This window comes from Mesoplodon bidens, assembly GCF_964165515.1.
Source record: "Mesoplodon bidens genome assembly, chromosome: Y".
Lineage (NCBI taxonomy): Eukaryota > Metazoa > Chordata > Mammalia > Artiodactyla > Ziphiidae > Mesoplodon > Mesoplodon bidens.
In genome coordinates, this window is record NC_138180.1 from 16,667,638 (window position 1) to 16,695,518 (window position 27,881).

Sequence of the window (27,881 nt, forward strand, 5' to 3'; positions counted from 1 at the left end):
CATTTTGTCACACACTGCAGGGTGCAGTGTTACCCGAACCAGTGGTTCCCAAACAATGATGCTGGGCAGGCCACTGGCGACTCATCTCTGAGCTTGTTAGAGAAAAATCTAGCCTCTGGACCCAGACTAGAGACTAGGATCGACTGGGTCTGGGATGAGACCCAGGTATGTATCTTTTTTCCCAAGTTCCCCAACTGACTCCGATAGTCCAGGTTTGGGAATTACATATGTAAACCACCTACAAATGGCTGCAGAGAAGAAACTGTACCTCCAGTTTTTTGTGGATCAGTGGGTGTGCAGGCATGTGGTGTGAGCATGTGTGCTGTGCAATCCAGAAGCACTCGCAGCTCCTCACCCAGTGCTTGCTAAACGCCCGGCGGCCTGGTGACCACACTTCTCAAGCTCATTATCTCATTTAGTACTTTTGAAAGTCCTGTCAGGTAGGGGTTATAATTTGCCAATTTTTACCATTTTCCATTTGAAGAATCTGAGGTTCCCAAAAGTCACTACCCAAGGTCACACTACCAGCGTGTGTCCCCATATGCTGCGTTTTTAACTATTCAGATATCGAAAATACTGACCTGGAAAAGTCTTCTTCTGCCAAAACGGAACACAGGAAGCTTTCAGCTTATAAAATTTACTTTGGACATAAGATGGAGGAACACCCCTTTAGAAAGGAAAAGGTGTCAAAAAGTTAGTGGCAGTTTAAAAATTAATCATTTCAGTCCTGTGTACTAAGTGCATTGATTGAGGGGTGGTCTACAGACCTAAGCAGCTTTCTTAATCCTCATGTCTACACATGTGAGAAAAATAAGACACGTATGAAAAGCTATTGTTCATCTGGTTAAACACACACACACAAAAGGAAGAAAAACAGAAGTACAACAACACGGATTCTGTCTAAACTAGAATAATCTAAACTACCAGTTGAGAAGACAAGGTGTAACACTAGCTCACAGGGGCTGATGCTAACATTGTCTTCAGCCCCACCCTGAGGGCTCTCCGCAGAGCAACAAATAACGCTCACGACCACTCTGTGTGGGGCCTCCTATGCTTATCCCTCGTTTTGGAGATGGGGAACCCAAGAGAAGATGCCCAAGATCTTACAGTGAATAGGGGGGAAGGGCTGGGACTTCAATTGGGTCCACTCCAAATTCTACTTTTTTCTTTCATTTTTTTTGATATCAGTGTTTTTTAATGGAAGTATAGTTAATTTATAATGTGTTAGTTTCAAGGGTACAGCAGAAAGATTCAGTTGTACATATATATATATATATATATATATATATATATATAATTTTTTCAGATTTTTTTCCATTATAGATTATTACAAGATATTGAGTATAGTTCCCTGTGCTATACAGTAGGTCCTTATTGTTTATGTATTTTACATACTGTAGTGTGTATATGTTAATCCAAGCCTCCTAAGTTATCCCCCTACCTCCCGCCCGCTAACCCTTTGGTAACCATAAGTCTGTTCTCTATGTCTGTGAGTCTATTTGTGTTTTGTAAGTAAGTTCATTTGTATCAGTTTTTTAAAGATTCCACATATAATTGATATCCTATGCTATTTGTCTTTCTCTGTGTGGCTTATTTCACTTAGTATGATCATCTCTAGGTCCATCCGTGTTGCTGCCAATGGCAACATTTCACAAATCCTACACTCTTAACCACTACCTTCAGGCTAACTATATATTTGTCACAATGCAAAAGCAGGGGTCTGGATTTTTTACTTTACAAAGCTAAATAAAGTGGATGCTTACGATATTCTGGTGAGTCAAATCCACTTTTCATTTACAATAAGTAGGACGGAAACAACCACATCTTAAATATTTTTTTAAAGTGAAAATCACTAACTTCACTTCCTGGGCACTCATTTCCTAAGCCACAAAAGCGTGGCATATTTGTTTCAGTAATTAATTAATCTAGTTGTTATATGATTAGTGGGAATAACTGGATCTGCTAGGTATGTGGAAGTACAAGATGGCTGGGCTCTCTCTGCCTCTTCATGGCAGCAGCTGCCCGCCGCGTGTGCATGGCATGACACGCACTGTCTCCTTGCTGTCGTCCTCATCACGGTGCTGTTACAATGCTGCGCAGATGAGGAAACCGTGACGCAGAGGCAAGTGAGGGAATGACCTGCCCAAGGCTGGCTAAATTAGGAGCAGAGTCCCAGGACTTGACGCCCGGTCCACCTGACTGCAAAGCCCAAGATCTAGGGCATCTATGCCTTCCCTCTTCCCACAGCGCCCCACACACAGGTTGTTCTGCAGATCAAAGCTCAGGCTTCAAGAAGTAACAATAACTGACCTGGACATTTTCAAACGAAGTAGGTGTTACATCTCATTACGTGGAGATGCTTTCTTTAAAATCCTGCCTAAACAATTCACAAGGGAGGCTTAACGAACCTGAAGAGATCGAACTTCTAATTTAATTATTTTCACTGTTTTAATTCGTTATTAAAACTTTGAGGATGTACTATTTCCAATGGTATTTGACTGGATGCCATGATGTCTGTTTTACAGCTTTGAGATTTCTAAACCTTAACCAGAACAATCAATATTTAAGTATATAATTCTACTTAAAATCATTAAAAACCCATTTTAATTTAAGAAATGTGATCTGAGGCAATGTCACAAGATACACAAACATTTATTGGAAAAGTCAGATTTTTCAAAAGGGGTTTGATATTACAAAGGGAGGGAGCTGTCGACATGAATACTTCTTAGGATGGGAGTTGGTGGGGTACACAGCAGGACAGCCTTCCTTCAAAGCCCCTAACACCCTCCCCTCTCAGGGACCCACACCCAAGAGCTGGTGCCCCACCCCTGAGACGAGCTAGAAGAGGAAAGGGTTTGGAACCATGGGCATGTGTCTGTGACTCCCAACAGGGCCTGCCACGAAAAGATTCCAATTCTCCAAGTTAAAAAAAAAGGACTGATTGTTCTTTGTCCATAATCCCAAGGTGTAAATAACTAACCAGCAGAACCAGTTTACACCCTTCCTAATGGATCAGTGACAACCTCACGCCAGCAGCCACGTTTCTGAAAGGCAGCCAGGTTGTGGCAGCCCTGTTCCCCTCAGCACCCTTCCCGAACTAAAGGCCAGACAGTCCCTCAACATCCCCACCTCCCAAAGCCCACCAACCCCTGAGCCCTGTGATGCTCAACAGTTTGCATTGCTTAGAGGGACTGTGCTTTGCCAGCCAGCTCTCTGTTGCTTGGCCAGCAGTGAACTCAGGTCTTCAGAGTGATGGCCTCTCCTCCAGTGGCAGGAACTGATTGAAAATGCAAGGACCATAGCAATGAAGACAGACAGTGACAACCGATGAAATCTCACTCCTCAGAGGAGAAATGCAAAGGAACAGCACACCGAAACCACTGAGGCAAATCCGAAGAGGAACAGGAGCTTGATGTGGTCTCAAAATATCTCCCCGTGGCCGTTTCTTTTCACCAAGAGAAAAACTTACTTTTCTACAGTGGGGCAGTGTGGCAGAGGCCGCCAGAGCCAGGGGATCAAAATCAGAACCACATGCCTCATGATGGGATGTGACATGGTGACACAAACACAGCCTCCCCCGTGACTGATTCCCGTGTAAAATACAAAACCCGAATCTAACAGTGAAGAAGCGTCTGACAAACTCCCCAGCTGAGGCAAGTTCTCCACAATGACTAGCCTGTATTTTCCCACAATTTCAACATCGTAGAAGACAAAGACATTAACAGATACACACTACTGTATATAGAATAGATAAACAACAAGGACCTAGTGTATAGCACAGGGGACTATATTCAATATCTTGTAATAACCTATAACGGAGGGACTTCCCTGGTGGTGCAGTGGCTAAGAATCTGCCTGCCACTGCAGGGGACATGGGTTCGAGCCCTGGTCCAGGAAGATCCCACATGCCGCAGAGCAACTAAGCCTGTGCACCACAACTACTGAGCCTGTGCTCTAGAGCCCACGAGCCACAACTACTGAGCCCACGCGCCTAGAACCCGTGCTCCTCAACAAGAGAAGCCACCGTAATGAAAAGCCCACGAGCCGCAATGAAGAGTAGCCCCTGCTCGCCCCAACTAGAGAAAGCCCACGCGCAGCAATGAAGACCCATCACAGCCAAAATTAAATAAATAAGATAATAAATATATTTTAAAAAATCTATAACAGAAATCATTTTGCTGTACACCTGAAACATTGTAAATCAACTATACTCCAATAATTAAAAAAAAGAAAAGAAAAGGCAGAACAACTCTGCTGTTTAGAAGACTCTAAGGAGACAGATCCTGGACTGGATCTTAAATCAGGGGGAAAGTGTTATAAAGGACAGGACTGGGACACTGGGTGAAATTTGCATGGGGGCTGTGTTTTAGACAATAGTAGTGCATCAGTGTCAGGTGCCCTCAGTACGATCACTGTGCTGATGCAGAATAACAGCCTTGCTGAGGACATGGCGTCCACCACTAACACTGAAACGGTTAAGGGAAAGAATTCTATTCCCTTGTAGAAGGGAGCGGGAAAGGGAGGGATGATAAAGTCAATGTGGCAAATGGTAAAAGGCTAATTATGGGCAAAGGGACCATGGGTTCTTCATCCCAGTCATAGCTGGTGTGCTCCATGAAGCTTTTAAGAGACTCTGCACACATTTCATTCACTCTTCTCAGGTGTCTTGGGGTGGAGGTGGTGGTTGGAGCGGAGGGAGGACTGGTCTGATTTACCTGGTCTGGTACGTAGACAGGGTGTTCCCAATACATATATACACAAATACAATTTATAGATGAGTTCCATAAGCAGCAGGAATTTCAGTCCTGTTCTTCAAATCTGAGAGGCATTTATTAGAACTCCTCTCTGATTTTTTCATTAGATTAATATTAAACAAATGGCCTTACCCTATGGTGCTAGCAAGATCTTCCCAGTCTATTTCATTAACATCTTCCACATTTATTTCATTCAACCTATGAGAAAAAATAAAAATTAAGTTTTCAAGCCAAAAATCAACAGGATCCACATCTTCATGGGCTCACAGAATATTAAGAGCTGGAAGGCCTCAGCGTGTTCACCCCTGCTCCAGCTCCCCTGTTACACAGGCCCAGTGTCACTGGCATGCTAACCCAAGGTCAGCCCAAGGTCTTGGGCTGAGCTACAGACCAAAAAATCACCCTTCCTCCTCCTGAGCCCTTTGCATCTCCCACCAAGCCTAGTAAAAAACACAACTTCACAAGGAACTATATTAAATATGCTGTGATAAACCATAATAGAAAAGAATGAAATATGAAAAAGAATATATATATGTATAACTGAGTCACTTTGCTGTATAGCAAAGGTTAAACACAACATTGTAAATCAACTATACTTCAATTAAAAAAAAAAAAAAACACAGGGACTTCCCTGGTGGCACAGTGGTTAAGACTCCACACTCCCAATGCAGGGCGCACGGGTTCGATCCCTGGTCAGGGAACTAGATCCCACATGTATGCCACAACTAAGAGTCTGCATGCCACAACTAATGAACCTGCCTGCTGCAACTAAGACACGGCACAACCAAATAAATAAATACAATATTAAAAACCAACCAACCAAACAAACAAAAACACAACTTCACCATTCAATGTAGACACACAAGAGTAGTATACATGTGTACTCAGCACTTACTAAGTGACAAACACTGGGTTAAGACCTTGATACCCACTAATCCATTTACCCTCAACACCACCTGATGAAGCTAGGGGATTATGTCCTTTCCACAGGCCAGGAATCAGGGTTGAGAGCTCGGGTCATTGGCTCAAGGTTTCATGACTCATAGGTGGTACCCACATTGGAACCCAGGCCAGCCTGACGTGAGATGCCCTCCTTGGCTCTGCTAGTCTCTGCTGTCTCTGGTAGAGGAGAAAAACCCCAGCCAGGCCAGCGTGGAGAACGAGGAAGCCCACCAATGAAGGAGAAGCAGGCTTCCTGACAGAGCGCAAGAATAATGAAGCTGGACAGGGCGGCCAGAATCCAAAGGTTTCTTCTGCTCTTTGCTGTTCCTCATTGGACATGAGGCCAGGTCCACTAGACTCGCAGTCTTTGTAAAACAGTTCTGTGTCTCCCTGTCGATCAGGGGAGGGAGGACTCTGCACGGACCAGGAACTCAAAGACAAAAGTAAAGACCAAGCAGCAGTGACGCCAACTAATGCATGCTAGAGAGCAGTAGGGCTCGGCCTGAAGTATTTACCTCCATTTTCCAATGGACAGAAGTAAGCAATGTCTATGTGAAAGCCTTAAAGACTCAAAGAGCTATGTTTATTGAGTGCATGCTACGTTTTGCATGCATTATTTCATTTCTTCGGCCAATAACACTAAGAGGCAGGTACTGTTATTATCATCCTCATTTAAGATGAACAAACCAAGAACTAGAAAGGCAGGAAACACATCCAAGGTCATGCACGTAGAAAGTGCTGGAACAGGAATATGAACCGTGGTAATCTTACTGCAGATTCTGCTGTTTAACAATTACTCTTTGGCTAGAGAGGAAAACGGGTAAAATATCGTCACTTTCTATTTCTGTACCTTTCAATGAGGTTGATCTTGGCCTGTAGGGCATTAAGTCCCCGGTATACGTCCCGACCATTTGTCCTCTTCTTGGTTAGAATTTCCGTCCTACATTGAAAGAAAGAAAAACAGTTTATTTTCGGGGTAAAGTTTCCATTAAAATGTCCTTTGTTTTCCTCATTTAAATTGTCCTTATTCAGAACCACTTTATAACTTTTGCAACTCATCACAGCTAAGATTTACCACCATCAAGAATATACCTTTTTAAAAGTTTTTTAAAGTGGGAGAGGGTAAATAAAGAGATAGAAAGTTGATGGTTATTGAAAATGAGTGATGGATACAAGGAGTTCTAAGTTGGTGTGTGTTACACAATTTCCATAATAAACAGTATAATAAAAGGGAGGAAAAAAAAAGAATAAGCCTGCTTGCAGGTGCTAAAGGATGCTGTGTAGACTCAATTTATTTTTGCTTGTTTATCAAACAGAGAGATATTGCTCTTATTACCATTATAGCTGCTGAAACACCAAACTACACAGATTTACTAAAGTGATCAATGACTCCATGATTCCTCTAAGGCCCCAAGTTCAAGGCTGAGGGAAAGGGTTCCCTGAAGTTCCTAATGAGAGAAGCAGCCCAATTAAAAATATTTAAAAAGTGCTTCTCTTGAAGAGTGAAATCTGTCACAATCTGATGGACAGATCATGAGCTGTGACATTTACTTTCTTGAGCAGGGAGGTACATGAGGCACACACAGAGAAACTGAGAGTTTTTACTAATAGCCGCCCATGTTCACTGGTTTGAAATGTACCCGCTGATGCCATTTCAATGTTTCATGAAGTAAACCTATGCTCAGCATTCAAGTTTCCTACTTTTTTCTTCAAATTAAAAAAGAACCCTTGCATGTTATTTAATTATGCTGATTCTGAAGCACGGCTCCCCTTCATCATTTCCTTTTTAAGACACTGACATATCATCTTCCAACCGAGGCTTTATAACCCACTCCTTTTTTAAAAGTAATTAATTAATTAATTAATTAATTTTGGCTGTGTTGGGTCTTCATTGCTGAACGTGGGCTTTCTTTAGTTGTGGCGAGCAGGGGCTACTCTTCATTGCGGTGCATGGGCTTCTCATTGCAGTGGCCTCTCTTGTCGCAGAGCACGGGCTCTAGGCAGGTGGGCTTCAGTAGTTGTGGCACACAGGCTCAGTAGTTATGGCTCACAGGCTCTAGAGTGCAGGCTCAGTAGTTGTGGCACACGGGCTTAGTTGCTCCACGGCATGTGGGATCTTACCAGGCCAGGGATCGAACCCGTGTCCCCTCCATTGGCAGGCGGATTCTTAACCACTGCACCACCAGGGAAGCCCCCACTCCTTTTTTTTTTTTTTTTTTTTTTTCCGGTACGCAGGCCTCTCACTGTTGTGGCCTCTCCCGTTGCAGAGCACAGGTTCTGGATGCACAGGCTCAGCAGCCATGGCTCACAGGCCTAGCCGCTCCGCGGCATGTGGGATCTTCCTGGACCAGGGCACGAACCCATGTCCCCTGCATCGGCAGGCAAACTCTCAACCACTGCACCACCAGAGAAGTCCCCACTCCTTTTTTTAAGCCTAAGATATAGGGGTAGAAAGGGCTCTGGTTCCTCCATATTACACACTTCCCCCCCAAAACATTATCTGTCCTTATTTCCTGAGGGTAGTCTTCTAGTAAGATAAATATTCTACAGCAGAACTGTAAGGTATATAAACAATACTCAGTATAATCTAGCAGTTTGCTTTTAACGTACAACATGCCCACTCTGGATTTCATTCTTCTTTAATGGTCAAGATGACGGAGCCCCCTTTATGCAGGATGATGGAGCCCCGTTTATACAGGAGACCTGGGTCGTGGGCTGTAGAACCACTGCTTCAAGCTGTCATGTTGCAGCTGAAAGTTAGCTCGGAATCCCTCCAGGGCTGGGAAAAGCTACGTTGGGCAAAGAACATGCAGCAGCATCTGGACCGAAACTACTTCTTCATGATGGATGTACCTAAAGATGTTCTAGGATGAAAGAGTATGACTGCCCTGCTTTGGATGAAGACAGAGGAACTGCTGAATTAGAAAGCACAAGTAAAAAGGTGGAGGTATTACTGATCACTACACTTGTGATTTCCCTCCTAAATATCCAGACGTTAATTTTGTATTTCTTTCATGCTATAAATAGGTAACAATCTTGTTTTATGAAGAAAGGGACAGAGTGAAGAAATCAGAAGTCAATATTCAATATTAAAAAGATTCAAGTTCTGTTTACAAAACAGAAACAGACTCACAGATACAGAAAACAAACTTATGGTTACCAAAGGGGAAAGGGGGCAGGAATAAATTTGAAATTGCAGATTAGCAGATACAAACTACTATATATAAAATAGATAAACAACAAGGTCCTACTGTACAGCACAGGAAACTGTATTCACTATCTTGTAATAAGTTACATTGGAAAAGAATCAAAAAAAATAATATATATGCACAACTGAATCACTTAGTACACCAGAAACTAACACAACATTGTAAATCAACTCTACTTCAATTAAATAAATAAATAAATAGAATAAAAAGGTCCAAGTTCTTTATGAAGAAGCCACACAATGAATCAGGGGTGGTTAAATGCTAACTTAAATCAGCTTTCGATATTGAAGTGCTTGGAGCAGCGGATTAGAGAGGATCATTCTTGACCTACTGTGAGGCTTTCCACGTGGTCGTTACAGATATTCTTAGTAACCTCAGCAGTCCACCCCTCTCCGGAAGTTGCTGAGAGAGGGGCAGGGAATGCTTCTTGTTGAAATTTATGTAAGAAGCCTCAAACTTACCACTTACTTTGACACTGCATCCAATTCCTGGTTTCCACTTTTGCCTCCACTTCTACCCAGGATATGCCTTTGTACAGTTTTTCCCAAACAACTGACAGGCGACCTTCAGGATTCTCTTGGAGTTTAGAATCCATCTCGTTTAGCTCCTGGGGAGACATTTCCTTTAGAATCACTTCTTCAACAGCCTTGATTAGTTTCTGGGTGTCCGTCTTGCTCCAAGCACCATGATTTCTTTCTGTTGACATAAAAGGATGGTCTTGAAGTTGCTCATCTATTTGCTTTCAAACACAATATTAACAACAAAATGATGATGAGGGGTATCTGTCATTTGACATCTCTCCAAACCCACAGAAGCTACAACACCAAGAGTGAACCCTAATGTGGACTGTGGACTCTGGGGGGTTAAGATGTGTCAAGGTAGCTTCACGGATTGTAACAAATGGACCACTCTGCTGGGGGGTGTTGAGAATGGGGGTGTGCCGTGCATGTGTAGGGCAGGAGATAAGTAGGAAGTCTTTGTACCTTCCTCTCACTTTACCTGTGAACCCAAAACTGCTCTAGAAAAATAGTCTTTTTTTTCCCTTAATTTATTTATTTTCTTTATTTTTTTGGCTGTGTTGGGTCTTAGTTGCAGCACATGAGATCTTTGTTGAAGCACGTGGGATCTTTTGTTGCAGCGCAGGCTCTTTGTTATGGTGCACGGACTTCTCTCTAGTTGTGGCGTGTGAATTTTCTCCCTCTAGTTGTGGTGCATGGCCCCTGTAGTTTGTGGCATATGGGCTACAGGGTGCGTGGGCTCAGCAGCTGTGGAACACGGGCTTAGCTGCCCCGCGGTATGTGGGATCTTAGTTCCCCGACCAGCGTCCCCTGCATCTGAAGGAGGATTCTTTACCACTGGACCACCAGGGAAGGCCCAAAATAAAGCCTTTATAAACAAAAAGGTAAATCAGACACTTTTCAGAAGACAATGGGCAACATCTCAATTACACAAACATAAAACTATCAGTTATGCACTTCCCTGGTGGTGCAGTGGTTAAGAATCCGCCTGCCAGTTCAGGGGACACAGGTTCGAGCCCTGGTCCAGGAGGTTCCCACATGCCGGGGAGCAACTAAGCCCACGCGCCGCAACTATTAAGTCTGTGCTCTAGAGTCCGCGTGTCAGAACTACTGAGCCCTTATGCCACAACTACTGAAGCCTGCGCACCTAGAGCCCGTGCTCTGCAACAAGAGAAGCCACGGCAATGAGAAGTCCGTACGCCACAACAAAGAGTAACTCCCGCTCGCCACAACTAGAACAAGCTCGCGCGCAGCAATGAAGCCCCAACGCAGCCAAACAAAACAAAACAAAACCAAAAAAACTATCAGTTACATGCAAATCAAAATGAAACTACGAAAGTGGCCAGAGTTTCCTTTTAAGGACCAATCACACTCACACACACATACACACACACACACACATACACAACCAACTGCAAAGAAAAAAAATCCTTTCTTAATGCAATCTTTTTTTTATCTTCGAGAAAGCTGTTCTTCCTGTTTCTAAGAGTAATACCTACTGCAAGAAATTGTGAGGTTCCCAAACATTTAGTGGAAAGAGAATAACCAAACGACTTTCATGTTATATAAATAACTCTCCCCAAGAGTTTCTGGAGTGAAATTAACAGCTACAATGGTGTCACCACAGTACTTGATGAAGGCACCTGTGAATTTCTTTTTTTCTTTCTTTTTTTTACATATTGCACTCATTAAGCTATTTTTTTTAATTAAAAAACATTATTTGGCTGTGTTCGGCCTTAGCTGCAGCACGTAGGACCTTCGTTGTGGCACACAGGTTTCTCTCTAGATGCAGAGTGTGGGCTTAGTTGCTCTGCAGCATGTGGGATCCTAGTTCCCTGACCAGGGATCAAACTCATGCCCTCTGAAGTGGAAAAGTGGATTCTTAACCACTGCACCACCAGGGAAGTCCCAGCACCTGTAAATTCCTAAAGCCAGTCCTTGGTGCAGGGCATCAAAAGCTTCTATGATTCGCTCTTCTTGTCTACATGCTCACAGTCATGTTAAGGAAGAGGCCGCAAGCTGGAAGGCTACAGATATCTTCGATCTGGCCTACAGAATGTTATTGTTACTATTTCCCCAATAACAATTTGGATGAATATTTAAAAATCAAGAGAATCCCAAGAGGGTTTTCCCTGGTAGGGCAGTGGTTAAGAATCCGCCTGCCAACGCAGGGGACACGGGCTCAATCCCTGGTCTGGGAAGATCCCACATGCCATGGAGCAACTAAGCCCATGCACCACAACTACTGAGCCTGCGCTCTAGAGCCCACGAGCCACAACTACTGAGCCCATGTGCCACATCTACTGAGCTTGCGCTCTAGAGTCTGTGCGCCACAACTACTGAAGCCAGCGCGCCTAGAGCCCATGCTCCACAGCAAGAGAAGCCACCACACTGAGAAGCCCGCACACTGCAACAAAGAGTAGCCCCTGCTCACCGCAACTAGAGAAAGCCCGCTCACAGCAACGAAGACCCAACACAGCCATAAATAAATAAATAAATAAATAAATAAATAAATAAATTTATTTTAAAAAAGAGAGTCCCAAGAAAAAAAAGATCTTGATTTCACACACACGTGCAAATCCAGATGTTTGCTTTACTTCTTGGAAACTGGCAGAATTGGCTGTGCTGAGTCTTCGCGTGGCACCGGTGGCCAGAGTTGGTGGCACAAAAGGCGTGGTCTCCACCACCTCAGAGTTTACCACGTGCGGACATGCAGACGCCTTGCTGGGACCCGCTGCACGGCTCTGCCTGCAGGGCCGGAGCATGTGAGCCTCTGGGCTGAAGCTAACACCCACTAAGGACTGTCTTCTGAAAGCAACTGGGGACTTTTTAAGGTGAAGAATATAACCAAGGAAGCTTTTTATGAAAGAAGAGAACAGACAAGAGACGACTGACACTGGCTTTGGGAAACGTCCCTGACTAACAGGCCCTCCCTTTGATGGTTTCCCTGGTCACCTGGGGGAAAGGACCTTGGTGGCCCAGGTTCTCCTGCCCACCGGCTGAGTGGGTTTCAGTTTACCTGGCAGTTGGAGTCACACTGAAAGCTACTGACATAACGTGTGGCAGAAATCAGTCTGGTGAATAAAGGCTGCATCAATATGCATGAAGAAATAAATGAATCAGTAAGAGAATGGCTGAAAGAGTGATGACTCTCTCAGAAGACAGGCCTGCAGTGATGCCTGGGCCCTGGGCCACTGTGGGCTGATTTGTTCACCAAAGTGGGCTCTAGAGACCACGACTTACAACTGCTGATCTGGGAGAACTTCAGGGCCACAGAGAGGCTACTTCCAGACATCATCTCGCCAATCTTTCTCCAGTCGTTTCCATGGAGGGACTGGTATATCTTTAGCTTCTCGGTATCTCCTTTGCTATACCTTAGAGGAAGGGAAAACAGATCACAGCTAAGCGTTAACCACAAGCTTAAAACCACTATTCTCACTGCAGCACGCTGCGACGCTGGGAGAAGCTGTATAGGGCGGGCTGTCAGGAAACCTGCTCAGCGCAGTCCTACCAAGGTCCTGAGCCCAGATACTTCCTGTCTCGGCATCACAACCATGAGCATCCTGTAAGTCAGTCACCGCAGTCCCTGGCTCACTTACACAGAGGCCAGGACAAATAATCTGATCATGCTATTCCCCAGCCAAATCCATAAAGGCTTCACACAATAAAACCCAAACTTCTGACTGTGCCTGCAAAGCTCGGTGCTCCCTAAGTTCAACCCTATTGGCCTTATCGGCCTTTCTCACCTCGAAGCCTCTGGACCTGTGTTGGGAATGGCCTCCCTCCACCGCTGGAAAGCTCCTGCAAGCTCTTCAGAAGCAGCTTAAATGGTGCATCTTCAGAGAGGGCTTCCCTGACCACCTGGTTGGAGGTGTCCTGCTGTCCTCTCCCACAGGACACTCTGCTGCTCTCTCACTGCCCCCATCACCACTGGCAACTGTACGCTCGTGGCTTCCCTGGTTTATCTGACCCGTCGTCTAGGCCACCACTGGCCAATGGAAATATGAGCCACAGATGTCATTTAGAATTTTCTAGTGGTCAGGTGAAAATTAATTTTATTAATTTTTTTAAAGATAATTTATTGGCTCAGGCAATTGAAAAGTCCAGATACAAGTGGGCCCTAGGGTGAGCTTAATCCAGGAGCTCAGTCAAATCACCAAGGACCACTTTCCACCATTCCACTCTGCCTTCCATGTGTTTGGGGGTTTTATTTAGCGGCAGCATGCGGCATGTGGGATCTTAGTTCCCCAACCAAGGATCAAACCCACACCCCCTGCAGTGGAAGCACGGAGTCTTAACCACTGGACAACCAAGGAAGTCCCTAATTTTATTTAGTTTTAATGAATTAATAACATATCTTGTTTAACTCAATATACTAAAAATGCAGCCATTTCAACATGTAATCCGAACCTAAAAGTATGAATGAGATACTTTACACTCTCTTCTCCACACCAAGCCTTCTAAGTCCATTGTATACTTCACTCTTCAGCGCATCTCAGCTTGGACTAACCATAGTTCAAGTGCTCCATGGCCACATGAGGCTGGTGGTCACATGGATGGACAGCACAGCTCTGGAGGGGAAGTCCTCGGAGGGTGGGGACCCTGTCAGTTTTCTACACTTTGGAACCCGGTAATGCTTGACAGACAACAGATGCTCAATAAAGATGAGACAGGGACTTCCCTGGTGGCGCGGTGGTTAAGAACCTGCCTGCAAATGCAGGGGACATGGGTTCGATCCCTGGTCTGGGAAAATCCCACATGCTGTGGAGCAACTAAGCCTGTGCGCCACAACTACTGAGCCTGAGAGCCACAACTACTGAAGCCCGTGCGCCTAGAGCCCATGCTCCACAACAAGAGAAGCCACCGCCATGACAAGCCCACAAACTGCAACGAAGAGTAGGCCCTGCTCGCCACCACCAGAAAAAGCCCGTGCGCAACAACAAAGACCGAACACAGACAAAAATAAAAGATGTGACAGATGCCTTAGCACAAATCGGTCACAGTTTAAGGAAGTTAAGAGGCAGCAATCCCACATAAAAGCAAATACATTAAAAGAAAAGAACTAAAGTGCACTATAATATATGCAGATTTTGAGATTAAACATCTTAAATGTTTAAGGGGAAAAAAGCCATCATTATGACATTTTATAATTCCTTTTTGGTGGGAAGGAAGAGGGGTCAGAAGTGGTAGTTTATGTTATTACTAATGCAACACAAAAGCAGCCCTAATAAAATACTAACCATTTCTAATGAGGATGATCCACAACTACCGGGGGACAGTAAGATCCTAGCATTCTCAGAAATGGATCTAAAATGCAGAGCATGGTGAACAGAGATGCGAAATCCTTCACCATTAAGAATCAAGCTTTTTAGCAGTTTCCTTTATAAGGCAAGCAGGGTCTTCCTGAGATTTAAAACAAGACTTAAAAGTACCCTTGAAGCAACAAAAAAGAGGACATGAGAGAAAAACAGAGTGTACGAAAATGAGGAAACAGGTGTACTGACCTCCATGGCCCCTTGGAGCCTTACAATTCTTTGATTTTTGACTTTCTATGGTTTTTTCACTTAAGAGTTCCTTAAGTTGGAAACATACTTTAAGGGTAAATGGTCAGCACAACACAAGTAATATGGTACCAGTGAATGAACTTTATTATCAGAATGACAGACCTTCATTATTTGAAAAATGCCATTTCCCACAGTGATGTAACAGGTAGAAAAACAGGTTACCTCACTCATTTACCAAAAGCATCATTTTGGTCCCACTTAAAATGTCACCCTTAGTGAATTTCCTTAAAGTACATGGCGGGGGCTTGGGAAAAAGAGAGGGCAGGTTTCAGTCTGTGTGGAGGCGCCTTTCCTCTACTTCCGGTTTATTTCTTTTGGTAAAAATTTTTAAAAAGAAGCCGAGGTCATATCAATGTTACGTTCTGATAGTACCTATGTCCTGATTCAAGATCACGGCGCTCAGTAGGACCCAACTGGCCGTGACAGATTCACTCCATCTGCCTCCTGGAAGTGAGATCAGTAGTTGAGCCCTAGGTGGCTGTCTGGGCCCTCAAGGGTAGGAGCTGATGCTTTCTCCCTCATCCCTTTGTCCTTAAGCAGAGTGCTTACCCACCACTGACGCTCAGTCTACATTTGATTTATTTGGAATGTTGGAAACAGAACATAATTGGGTATTTTATTTAGGAAAAAAGGGAGGACAGAAAGGCTACCGCCACATGAAGCTCTGCATTGATGTTACCGAATCACACTTAAATGACCTCACACAAATGCTCACCCCCACCTTCAAATATTTACTGAAAACCCAAAGCACTGGGCTCAGTGCTGAAGGGCACACATCACACTGAGAAGGAACGTCTGGGTTCGCAAGGAGCTTACAACTTAGGAGACTGCCGAGAAAACTGCACAGGTGACGCTAAGAGGCAGCGCGTGGAGAATGCTACAATTGACAGCATAAAGTAAAAGCCAGGGATTTAGAAAGGGGAAGATGACAGAAGATTTATTCAAGAGGTGGAAACTGAAAGGGACTTTGGAGACATACACCTGACGGCACATCTGGTTTCACACACCAAACTCTTCACGATTTTGTTGTGTACGTTTTGATTTACAGTATCAGCAAAGACTAGAGAAATGCTCTGCTCAAGTTTTTTCTTACCTGCCTTTGTAATTGTTGACATCAAACATCTTCTTTGCTCGACAGTATATGAGTTTCCAGGGCCAGGCAATGCCCTTACCTAAAGTCGGAAGAGAGGTGGTCAGAGGGACAACCGGAGCGTGGCATGAAACACAGTCGCAATTATAAAAGAAACCCAGAAGGGCCCCTTTTTACAGCACACGCTATCCTAGACCCCAGGTGGAGGGTGCGGTTTCCTATGTCCTGCAGAAAGCCGTCTTGGGGAGCAGATATACAAAATCCCCAGTTTCCGTGGCCATCTCTGGAAACTAGATGCTTAGTATGTAGGGGCTCTAGCTTCTGTTCTGCTAAATTCACGGAAAAGACCCTTATTAGGCAAAGAGCTTTTACCGTAATCTGGAGGTGGAGGACACACTCCAGCAGCTCCCCATAAGATAAACAAAAAAACTTTGCAATTGAATAAGCTTCTTCCTGCTTTGCCACTCTAAAGATGAAAGGATCCCCCAGCAGGGGCTCACTGTTCTGTTTTCCTTTGTGCATTTCACCTAAGAAATTATCCTCTTTAAATTCAAGAGAGATTTTTTTTCCAGTCCAAACCTACATTGCTTCGTGACCTTCTAACTTCCCCAGGATACCTCCAAGAGGAGGGTTCCAGCTCAAAGCGCAAAAATGGCTCTACTTAAAAAAACGTCTGAGACTCTGGTGTATACCAGAGTACTTTGTGCAGTGTATGCAAAAAATACACAATAGAGGTCAAGAAGAGAAACCAAAACCGTAATTGTTACCAAGTAGGAAAGCTGGAAGCTGATCATCTAATTTGTTAGAAAATCTGTAAAAGCACTATCCTTGGGAGACGTGAACACATTCCAAATCCCTGAACGTATAGGCTGGCAATAAAAATACTATTAACGTAGCAGCGGCTAACATGCACTGCATGTACTGGACGGGCCAGGCATTGTGTTCAATACTCACCATGGTTATCTGTGCAAGGCTGGAAGGCTGCAGATGGTCAAAGAGGCCACAGTTCTAAACTTACCAACGTGCAATCTAAACGAGTACTTTCTTTTTAAGTCGGTGATTAGAGATTTCTCCTCTGGGTATCTGTCTGTGTACAGCAGCTTGTCTGCATTCTCGATTCCTGTCAGAGACAGAAATTCTCGCACATTTTTCTCTAACTGCTTATTTTCCTTCACGGAAATCTTGCCAAATTTAATAGCGACACCTAGGATTTGGGGAAGGAGAAAAAGGTACACAACTGTCAACAATGAATGAAAGCGAACCACCGTTTTGTCTTTAGCAATCACAACAGCACCCGTCAGCTCCTCCCCACCTATCGGGGAGCAGCCCCTGCTTGTGCCCTTGACATTGGCTCTCCTGCAGAGTTCGGCCAAAGCCACACTGTCCTCCCAAAGTCTTCCCTGGCCATCCTACTCCAATGTGACCTTTCTTGTGTCATCAATTCCTTTTTACACAGTTATTTAAGAAATAAATTAACAGTAATAGATATTCATTAAAAATTCAAACAGTGTTGAAATAAAAGTTTAAAAGAAGCGCCCCCCCCCCCACTTCACTATCCTCTGCCCCTCCTCCCCCCAAGGCAGTGCTGGGAACTGGGTGGCACAAACATGAACATGTATATTCTCTACGAATATATGTTGGGGGGAGGTGGGGACAATGTCACTGCAATTTACGTTCTATTCCTCGTCATAACTCAAAGCACTCAAGTCTCCTTATTATTGACTGCATTACACAGTACATTTTCCTAATCTTAAACTTATTTTAAAAATCTTTTATCACTTGCAGTACACAACCTTACATTTGTAGTTCATTCTGAAACCCAATAAGCTTTCTGGGAGGTTCTTGTAACACAGTGAAATCAAGAAGGAGACCAAGCTGGGTGTTGCCTGAAGCCATGCCCACTACAACCAGCTCACCCTCAAATTAATATCCTTGAAATTACACCTCATCAAAGCTGATGATGTTGATATGCGTGTTTTAATTTGATTTCACTTGTGCCCCCCTCCCAGTGTCTCAACCACTTAACCTCCTCCCCCTCTTCTTCCGGGCTTGATCTTCTAGTCTGTGGATCACCTGGATCCATTAGTCCCGTTTTTCCTCGCCTCCCCTACCAGAAGTTGGGCACAGAGGAGGAAAACTAGTGCACTTCAGTTTGGTAATTTTACAGTGCAGATAATGATTCTGGAAGGAGATAAAGCTGAAAGTAGCTAAGGGATGCTCTTTGTGAATCTATAAATATGAACCACTCACAAAAGAAAGTCAGGGCTAGTTACGCATATAGAAAAGTTCAACAAATATTCAAGTCCCACAAGCTTACCCTGGGCTTTAAATTCTTTAAAGCGTCCCAAGTCATCCCGATATATTCACTTAATTGTAGTGGCAGCCCTCTCCTTGATATCAGGGAGGAACTCCTGGAGCTGCCTCACAGTGGAATCCAAATCCACGTCTGAATTATCTGAATCTCTCGAATCTTCAGATAAATATTTCGTTTCAGGATCTTTAGCCGACTCCAAATTGCTTTCTTCTTCATTTGTGGGTTCTAATCTAAGGAGAAAAACTGGATTGATTAACACTGACAGGTCACGTGCCCTAATGGCTTTCAGATTCTTTCCTTACAGTGACTCTCCCTTTGACTACGACAGCATTAAAGCTGGAAGGGATCTTGGAGTTGATTCCGTCTGTGATGTCTGAACTCTTTAATGTAGCTTTACTAACTTGGATACACCTCAGAGGCTGCCTGGAAGGTAAACATGTCGCCTTAAGCCCTATTTCCACCAGGCATTGCTTATGTTACTATTTCTCAACTCTATTGTTTCAGATATTGACTTCCTCATAAGCTCAGCCCTCTTCTACACCCATGGATACTCAAGACACCTCCCCCCCACCAATGAGTCGTTTTATAATAATGGTTACTAATTAGTTAAGTCAATATTCAGGGTTTACATCGTTACAATTGCTTCCTTGCAGTTAACAATGGCCACATATTTTCCCCTTGGCAGTATAAAGAAAACATAGTCTTCTATGTATCTATCACTAATTCATTCCCACAGACTTTCTGCCAGATGTGCAAAGGTGTTCTCAGCCAAGGGCATCAGCTAACCACCCAGACAGGAAACTGAAACAAAACAAAAACAAAAACAAAACTGTACGCATTTGTCTGAGCAAAGGGTCAACAGCTTTCACAGGTCCACAGCCCCATACAAGTTAAGAACCACAGGCCGAGAACATTCCTGCATCATTATCAGTGATCTAAAAATGTCCCCAAAGAGAGGGCACAGAGGATGATGTGAGTTGGGCCCTCTGCCATTTAACTTCTATGTGAAACTATTTTAAGCCAGGACAATCTAGCAAATGTAAGAACGTCACAGAGTAGAAAAGGGGAGAAAACCTGTCCCAACTCCCAGGAACTGAAATAAAGTGCTTCAAAAAAATTCCTGCATCTACTCATCGGCCAGTATACTTAAATGATAATTATATAAAGAACGATATCTAAGTTTCTTTTATTAGGGAGAACCCTAAGTCAAGTTTTTTTCCTGTTCTGTGGCATTCTAAGTTCTCTGATCCTTTCTCCTCTCTCTGTACATATAGACAAGGTAATTGTGGGGTCTTAAAATTCTTTTTAAACTTATACATAGAATTTCAGGGCTGGAATAATTCTTAGTGAAAACAGACTGTAACTGCCTTATTTTGTACATGAAGAACGCAAAGTACCTGCCAAGTTACTCAGTTAAATGTGCACGACATCCTATACATTCGATGGTCTATCTCTTTATGATTTCTGCCACTTCCTATGGCCGTGCTGAACAAAGAGGTAACGGGCAGACTTCACACCCAAGACGCACACCATCAGAAGGCTCTACACCCACACGTTACCTCTGCACCTCTTCCGAACAGGCCTGGGGTTTCTCCTCTTGTGGCCTGGGTTTCACACTTTCTTCAATCAAGGTACCAGTACCTTCCACTGAATCAAAGCGCGTGTCCTCAGAGCTCGTCCTGAGCACTGAACACTCACCAGCAGGTGCCACGGCAGTATCAACAGAAGATCTTCTCTTCCTTTTCTTAGACTTTTTCTTAAGGCCACTGGACTCCTGATTGCCCCCTGCAGTCCCGACCTCACCAATCACTTGAGATCCCTCTGAGTATATGTTCTCAGCGCTCTCAGGCGCAGGCAAGGCCTCGAATTCCTGGTCACTTGGACGCTTCCTCTTTCTTGTCTTAGACTTGCTTTGATCTGCAGACACTGGTAGTTGTGCGATTTCACCTTCTTGGCCCATGGGAGGCTGGGGTTCCTGCTCTTGGGATTCTGATCTGGGCAGGGTGATGCTTGCACCCAGACTCTCCTGGACAGCATCACAGGACCTGACTTTCCTCCGATGTTTTTTTATGCTTTTTCCCCCGAACTTTATCATGCAGTTCTGACTCATTTTCACGTGACTTAGTAACTAAATGTGCTTCAGGCCCTTTTGTTGACTTTTGCCGCTTGCTTACATCAATGTAAATGACATCGACATGCTTTCTAAAATTCTTGGGTGTGTTCACAATGTTTTCTTTTTTTTTTTAATTCTGTCTCAATTATCCTTTATTTGTAGTTTACCTTGAATTACTCTGGTAACCTATTGAAGTTTTTTTTTTTCCTCCAATTCGCGCTGTCTCGGCGCACGTACGTGTCACCAGCTCTTTTTTTTTTTTTTTTTTTAATTTATGGCTGTGTTGGGTTGGGTCTTCGTTTCTGTGAGAGGGCTTTCTCCAGTTGTGGCAAGTGGGGGCCACTCCTCATCGCGGTGCGCGGGCCTCTCACTATCGCGGCCTCTCCCGTTGTGGAGCACAGGCTCCAGACGCGCAGGCTCAGCAATTGCGGCTCACGGGGCCAGCCGCTCCGCGGCATGTGGGATCCTCCCAGACCAGGGCTCGAACCCATGTGTCTGGCATTGGCAGGCGGACGCTCAACCACTGCGCCACCAGGGAAGCCCCCACAATGTTTTCTTTATCCACCAGGATGTACACAATACCTGTTTCCTTATAGACTCCCAAAGCACATTTTCCTCTCTTTTTATTCTTTTTCGGTATAGAAGTGGTCTTTTCAGGCTCATCACACATTTCTGATTGTTTCAAAGCAGAAGAAACAAGATGCTGGGCATCCTTTCTCTTTTTTTTTTTACCCTTAGTTATGTCAGCCGGTTTCTTTGCCAGGGAGGAGTCTCTGAATCTTTCATGGGGATGCCTCCCATGTCTCTCCTTATGTACAGAATGCTTGATCTTTTTCTAGACGAAAACTGGAGTGTGGGTTTCCAATCTGCTTGATCCTCCTTCCATTTTACTCCTATAGGGAAACAGAACCACATGGTTTCTTTTTGCAGAGCATTTTAAACATTAGCCTCAGGAGGAAAAAAAAAATCACACAAAAACGAAACTGCAGGACAAATGGCAAGCCTGGAGTCATGATTATAAGTTTTCCATTATTCTAAATGTGTAGCAAGCTCACTGTAATTCACTTGTCTGGTTCCATTGCCTTTATGATATGGAAAAAATATAGTTAATTGAGAACAGTGCTCTGCCATGATCGGGCCCTTGTTCCCCCATGGCCTCATCTTCTACCTCTCCTCTCAAACTCTGTTGCTCCAGCTACACGGGACTATTTTTTTTTTTTCGGTTCCCCAAACATGCTCCAATCCTTTCCCTGGCTTGAGGTCTTATAAATCACGACTCCCTCACTCTGGGCCGCTCTCCGCTGTCTCCTACCCCTCCCTGCCTCCTTTCATCCTTCAGAGCTTGGCTTGAGCATCGCTTCTTCCAGAAAGCTTTAAAAGAATATAAACATTATGATACCATGCATCCTGAGTTAAGACAATATAAATGTTATGATGACGTGTATATTGAGTTAAGAGAATACATACATGATGATGCCATGTATGTTACATTCAAAACACAAAATCGTTTCATGTATCTTTTCTGAATGGATACATATGTAGTAAAACTATGAATAGAGCACGGGGAATATAACTGGTAAATTCAGGGATTAGGGACAAGTAGAGAGCCAGTTACTCTTATATCTTCAATCTTTTATTTCTTAACTGGAGTAACGAGTACAGGGGTATTTGTTATATTTTTGTCTACTCTTATTTGTCTACTCTTTTAAAGTGAACTGAAATAGTTCACTTTCTAAAAAGCAAGGGGCAGAACAAGAATACAGACTCCTTTCACTGAAAAATAAGCATTAAGGACTTCCCTGGTGGCGCAGTGGTTAAGAATCCACCTGCCAGTGCAGGGGACACGGTTTCGAGCCCTAGTCCAGGAAGATGCCACGTGCCACAGAGCAACTAAGCCCTTGCACTACAACTACTGAGCCTCTGCTTTAGAGCCCATGCTCCACAACAAAGAGTAACCCCCCGCTCGCTGCAACTAGAGAAAGCCTGCGGGCAGCAACGTCGACCCCACACAGCCATAAATGGATCAATAAATTTATTTTTAAAAAATACAAGCGTAAAAACAAGCAACTGAAGGATGTAAACATACTGTTTCAAGTATTTACCAAAAAGAGAGAGAGAGAGAGAAAAGAAAGAAACCTTTCCTGACCCTTTGAGCTTGGTCCATTCCCCAAATGCTATACTTTCATAGCAAACTATTTTTCTTTTGTAGCATTTAGCCCAGCTGTGGTTCAGAGCGGGAACATCAAGTATCCACTGACCTCAAACTAGTAGATCGCATCTTTGAGAAAGAGGCTGAATGGGCCTTGTTAGTGTCCAACAAAATGTCCAAGTTCTGCAATAAGTTGGAATGAAGTTTAATAAGGCTCCAATGTCAATTCTTATACAGAGCACGTGCATCCTGGAGTTTAAGTACAGGAATAGAAATGTACTTCACAAAAGACATGGTTAAAAATATAATTTTACAAACACATCTTACAACTCTCCTTGCTCCGTATTGCTTCTGGGTTTCAATTTTTAAGATTTTATTTCTCTGCGACTAAAAGTAATACTAAAGGTAATACGTTTACATGGTTCAAACATCAAAATAATCTGCCCTTATTTTCCCTCCTTTCTCACAGAGAAGGCAGCATCTGTATATTCTGATCTGCATTTTGCTATTTTCACTTAACAACAGATCCTGGAGACCTCTCTGTGTCAGTGGTCTTTCAAGTCTGAATGCTTAAGCACCTTTTCTACCAGAAGGTACCTACTTTCTCCTCGGTAGTCAAGAAACTATAAGAATTGTCTAGCTGGAAGGATGGGGAATAACAAACATATGGACTGATACCTATAAGCCAAAACTACCAGCCTCAGGATCTCACCTCCAACGGAGGCAACAGGAGCTTTGGTTAAGGCCTTCCTACCTGGTGTCACCCAGAGATGCACAGAAACCCCTTCTTAACCCACTTCTTTGCAGCTTCCATCTCCAAGACACGCCCCCTGAGACTGCTCCAGTTAGAGTGCCTATGACCTTAGAGCCACTAAATTCAAGAGATACTTTCCTGGCCCATCTTTCAGGATCTCTCTCTCTCTATCTCTCTCTCTCTCTCTCTCTCTCTCTCTTTGGCTGCACCACGTGGCTTGGCGGAATCTTAGTTCCCTGACCAGGGATCGAACCCGTGCCCCCTGCAGTGGAAGCACAGAGTCCTAACCAATGGACCACCAGGGAATTCCCTCAGGATCTCTCAATAACAATGAACAGAGCAGATAATTCCTTTTAGTATTTTTACCTTCCATTAGTTTCTTTCTTTCTTTTTGTAAATACCTTCTATGCTTCTCCTTCTGGTCTCTTGAACTCAGCACCACGTTTTAAATATATAGTCACGTCCCACTAAAACCTTCTTATGGCTTCTCCATTATTCTTTGTAAGTTTATTTATTTTATTTTATTTATTTTTGGCTGTGCTGGGGCTTCGTTGCTGTCTGTGGGCTTTCTCTAGTTGCCGCGAGCGGGGGCTACTCTTCATTGTGGTGTGCAGGCTTCTCATTGCCATGGCTTCTCCTGTGGCAGAGCACGGGCTCTAGGAGCGCAGGCTTCAGTAGTTGTGGCGCACAGGCTTAGCTGTTCTGAGGCATGTGGGATCTTCCCGGGCCAGGGCTCGGACCCGTGTCCCCTACACCGGCAGGTGGATTCTTAACCATTGCACCACCAGGGAAGTCCCTCCATTATTCTTAAAATAAAGTTCCAAATCCTTACAGACCTACCATGCCCTTCATGAGCTAGTCTAGTCCATGCCTACCCCTCCACCGCTCATTTCTCCCTGGGTTTCAGACATCCTGTCTTCTTTCCGTTCCCAGAATACACCGTGATCCTTCTCGTTATCAGGGACTTTACAAAAGCATCTCATTTCCCCAGGAATGCCTTTCCTCCGTTACCTTTCTGCGCTATAACTGGTCTAAGTTTGAAACTCACTTTCTCTCATCACTTCTGGGTCCCGCCTTCTCGTTACAATGTTTCTCAACAATCCAGCTGCTTGCCTACTGCACTTCGCTCCGTTGGGACAGAACCGGCCTCCTAAGGGCTGGGATCTTCTCGTCCGTCTGGCTCCCAAATGATTCCCCGGCATTCGATATGTATGGATATACATTTACTCACACTTATTCGGAACATACCACTTCCCGCCTTTCAGGGACGTGCCCAAGCCTGGTCCCGATCCCCTCCCCACTTTGGGGTGCCCTGGAGACCCTGCTCTGCCCCGAGGTGGGCGTTCCGGGGCTGAGAGGGAGGAACGAACGAGAGGTTCCCGAGTGGAGGGGCCTGGAGCGGCTGCGGAGAAAACAGGCGCCACCCTCATCCCTGGGGACCTGGGCCAAAGGCGGGCCTCCGGGGAGGTGAAGACAGCAGCCACACACCTCTCGGCTCAGACACGCCAACTGGGAAAAAAGCCGGAGCAACTATAAGGCGCTTTCACTTACCTTCCGAACGCGTGGCCACCTGCCTTCCAATCCGGAAGTGCTGGTGTGGCGAAGGCGGAAGTGGGTGTGTCACTTCCGGCCCGCCCCCTTCGGCATCGCCCTGCCGTAGCAGCTCGCTGGCTGTGGGGCTGTGACTCGCGTCGTTTTCTGCCCAATTTGCTCCCGGGCTTGTTGCGAGTGGGGTGGGACAGGGTAGAGCGGGATCCTAAAACTAAGAAAGTGGGACAGAGCCCTTCCGCCGACTTGCTTATTCGTGCATGCATGCCATTTATTCAACAGTTTTTTTTGCTGAGGTCCGTCTGCAGTCTAGGAGTGAACAAGATGCTGAGGGCTAACCTGAGGAAGACAGAAAACAAACTAATCAACCAAGATAATTTCAGATTATCCTCTAAGGAAAATAGATCAGAGTAATGTGATAGGGAGCGACTAGGGACAGTGAGAGCTAGGTTAGATAGTAAGGAAGGCCCTTGGACGAGTGACCGTTGAGTTCTAAATGAAAAGGGTGAACAAAAATCGATGGAAGAGTGTTCCAGGCTGGGAGCAAATCCAGGGGCCCTGAACTTGGTTGCTGCAGGAACTGAAAGAAGGCCAGGGTAGCGGGAGCACCGTGAGTGACGGGGACAGAGGTAAGGGGTGAAGTCAGGGGATGGCAGGGGGTCAGCGGTGTGGAGTCTAATGCATATTGAACTTAGGTGGAGGTTAGAGGTAGAAGAAACCTTGAAGATCTATTCCGATTCTCCCATTTCCACTGAGTCCTGAAGAAACTTAGCTTATGATTAAAAGTAAAGCTTTAAGCAGGCCATCAAGTCGAGGCCAGTATACATGCCACCCAAACTTTTAGTCTTACTGCATAGTGAAGACAATCACACCAGCAAAGAGATTTCTCATGGAATCCTATAACAACCCCCTGTTTTAGGAAATCTTTATTAGGTAATATCAGCCTTACTTTGTGGATGAGAAAACTAGGGCTTCATGTAACTTGTCACAGGGGAACTTATGTGGCCCCAGCTAGGATTCAAACCTGTGATCTTCCTACTACTGCAGTATCCTGCGCCTTGCTGCACCACCTGACTTCCTCTGTGTGAGCTGCCAAGCAGCTTTGATTAAAAAGTGCACAACACGCACTTATGTGAAAGTCTGAAAGTGAAGCAGACTAGAGAAACCATAAAGCGTACATCATACACCTGTCACCACCCAAGGGCCTCTTCAGGCCTTGGATGGACAGTCGGAAGTCTGTCTGATTTGCTCTGGAAAGGCAGTGCTGCTGTTGTCCACTGTTGCTGTGCAAGGCCGTGCAGTGAAGGTTTGTTGTCTGTGCAACTTCTCTGTGGTGAACCCTTTACCCAGAGCCTTGTGGATATTTGCACATTTAATGAAGATGATAATGATGGGTGAATGACGGCACTAAAGGCTGGAACTAGAAGGCAGACTAGGGATCATCCAGGCTAGTGGTTCCCAAAACACTGCACCAATCACTCGGGAAGCTCTTAAAAAGTGCAGATTTCCCACTTTGCATACAGACTGCATACCAGGCACCATTATTGTGACATTGAAATCCATAGACATAATAGCATTGTAGTTCTGTGTGAGACTGTCCTTGTTCTTGGCAGGTACATGTATTTAGGGTCAGATATGATGCTGTCTGCAGATCTTTTCAAAATGGTTTAGCAGTGTGTGTGTGTGCATGTTCACACACACACACACAGAAAGTAAACGTGGCAAATACTAAGGACCAGTCAATCTAGGTGAAGTCTATATGGGTTTTCCTTGTACTCTTCTTTCAAAGTTTCCATAGCTTTGAACTTAAAAAAAAAAATCCAAAGGGGAAGAAGGATTAAAATACAGATTCTCAGATCCCATTTCCAGATATTCTGATTCAGTGAATCTGTATTTTTCAACTTCCCTTTTTTCTGTTGCACAAAGTTGGGTACCATTGATTTCATTCAACTCTAGACTTTCCCCCCCTACACATTTCACAGAAGAAAATACCGAGGACCCAAAAGGTGACTAATTTGAGATCACACAGTGGTTTAGCAGTAACATCAGGCTTGGCATGCGGATTTCTATTTCATTCTGAAACACGTAACGCTCTGCCCCGGTGTGTGTGTGTGTGTGTGTGTGTGTGTGTGTGTGTGTGTGTGTGTGTGTCGCTGGGAGAAGTGGGAAGGGGCGGCGAGAGGGGTCGTGGTGAGTGGGGGGGTGTATGTGTCTTTGACTTGGAAGTCAAGTGTAGCTGGCCTTCTAGAACTCCGTCGCTTTTAACACAGCCCAGTGGTGATTCTTGGGTTTTTCTCAGGTCTACTTAAGAAAACTCAAAACACGTCCACTGAGGTGGCCGCCAAAAAGTTTCCTGAAAGTAAATCGACCAGCCCTGTTCCAGTGCCATTGGTCTCCTGTCACCATGGAAACGGACGGTTCCATTCTTCCTCAAGGGGTGGTCGTGATTTTCTCTCCTTTTCGAATCCACAGCGCAGAGCCCAGAAGGCGCTCTCAGGAGCCAGAGGGGCTTTTGTAGGTCTTAGTGCTCCTTGCAACGAGGGGGCGGCGCGAGGTGGGCGTGCCTCGCTCCGGAGGGAGCCCGGCGTCTGGTGTCCACCCCGGCGTCCGGGTGGTATGTCCCGGGACTGGCGGAGGGCCCCTCCGAGTTCCGCACCAGCCCCCTACCTGGGAAGGCCGCTCGATCCAGCCGGCTGGTCGACTCGCCACGATCCCCAGGATGCCAGAGGCCAGGACCTCCTGCCACGACCTCACGCGACGGAAGAAGAAGCAGCCGGTGCGCCACACCGTCAGCCAGATCTGCCTGCCCCCGCGGCGGCCCCTGACCGTGGCCGACATCCAACCGGCCATGGAGAATGAGAGGCTGGGGGTCGTGCGGGATTCCATGTTTCAGAACCCGCTCGCTCATCGTCAAGGTGAGCCGCCC

The 27,881-nt window shown here is 45.0% G+C and overlaps 1 pseudogene across 1 annotated transcript; it reads right to left on the reverse strand.

The window, feature by feature from the left end:
• Positions 1–240: 240 nt before the first annotated feature.
• Positions 241–27,793, reverse strand: LOC308609658 (transcription termination factor 1-like; annotated as a pseudogene). The gene is made up of 11 exons: positions 27,623–27,793; positions 24,959–25,163; positions 19,951–20,624; positions 18,395–18,621; positions 17,096–17,281; positions 16,081–16,159; positions 12,667–12,797; positions 9,367–9,601; positions 6,547–6,636; positions 4,887–4,952; positions 241–667 (listed from the first exon to the last, which is right to left on the reverse strand). The product of its transcript is annotated as a transcription termination factor 1-like (transcript).
• Positions 27,794–27,881: the final 88 nt, after the last annotated feature.